The following is a 1,534-nucleotide window of genomic DNA, read 5'->3' as shown; positions in this document are numbered from 1 at the left end:
CTGACCGCGGCGCGGCGCGGCCCGACCCGGGGTCCAGATCACACGCGTTTGATAAGCGCTCCCGAGGGGGCGATCACTCTCGCGTAATTGGTTCAGCGTAATTATTTTGCAAATCCGAGCGAGTAGCATGAGCCGCAGAGCCGCGCCGGTCCGAGCGACACGACACAAACACACACACACACACACACACACGAGCGCGGCGCACTATTCGCAAAACACTTGAAACTTTTTCGCTAAAATACACTCAATGCTGATATCGGCTGATATCGAGCTTTTGCTCAAGAGAGATGCACTCGCCCCTTCTCTTTCCTCTTCGAAAATTTTCTGCAGTACGACAAGAGTGCAGCATAAGCGCTATACTCTTTTCCGAGTGCCGTCCCCAGAGCGAGCTAATTACAGGACACGCTCTCCACTAGATAACGCTGGTCTGGTCATCGCCACAGTGGCCCCAAGGCTGGGGGTGCTGCTGCTCGCAGCAGTGCTCGCGCTGCGCCCCGCTGCACCCCGCCCCGCCCCCGCCACCGGTGCCGTGTTTGCACTTGCAAATATATAAACGGGCCCCGCTTGCACGTGCAGATAAGCGCCTGCGCGCCCCACGGCCGGATGAGGAAGAAGCAAAAAAATAGGCCCCCGAGGATTAAAATGCACGCGCCCTTACAACGGTCTGTACACAGAGGAGAAACATTTGTGGGACAAAATACTTTGCACTGAGGTCGTTGGTCGTTGCGGTGAAAACATTTTTTTTAATGCATTCTCTTTTGTTTTCCTGGGCACGCAAGATTTGAGTGACTAGCGTGCTTGTCGCACAGTTCTTACACATTTTAACTCCTGAAGATGGAGGCGCCAAACAAGTACAAATGCGATTTCTTTATGGTAATGCGCTTAGTAGGCTATGCAATTACGTAAGTTAGGTAGGACCGGCCGGATCAAAAACCTTATTGGGCCAACAGAGGCCTCGCGGTTAGTCAAAGTGAAGACTAGACGAGCGAAACCGCTCCCGTTTTAACCGGCCACGCCACATGCGGAGGTGTGGCACCTTAAGATACCGCGCCGCCGTTTGGGCTCTAAGTGTAAAGTTAGTCACACGGCCGAAAGCTTGCACGGCCTGGCCCTGGCGAAGAGGCTGGCTGGCGCAAGAGTCCATCCAGAAAGTACGTCCGCCGCCGCCATTCACCGCTGCGAACCCTGCCAAGTTCAGCCTAGAGACCTGCAACGAGCGAGCTATGCGAGCTAAACGACATTTTCACCCCACTGTCACCTGCCAAAGGAGGGGTCTAGCTCGCATAGATCGCTCGTTGCAGGTCTATAGTTCATCCTCTGCAAGCTTTCATGGCGCCTGGTTGGTAGGCAACATCTCGCCTGCAAGGCATGTCGGTACTGCGGGGCGGCCTACCCCGAGTGTCGCAGGCGCCCAGCTCCCCCGTATCAATTTGCCATCGGAATCTGAGCAAAACAAACGCCTTTTCTCCGACGATCCCTAAAAAAAATTAAATAAAGGTGCGCTCGAAAAGAAGCGAATGCCAGTCCAGTTACG

Source organism: Frankliniella occidentalis, unplaced genomic scaffold (assembly GCF_000697945.3).
Source record: "Frankliniella occidentalis isolate FOCC.00 unplaced genomic scaffold, Focc_3.1 Scaffold99, whole genome shotgun sequence".
NCBI classification, from domain to species: domain Eukaryota; kingdom Metazoa; phylum Arthropoda; class Insecta; order Thysanoptera; family Thripidae; genus Frankliniella; species Frankliniella occidentalis.
Note: the sequence above shows the minus strand (reverse complement) of the source record.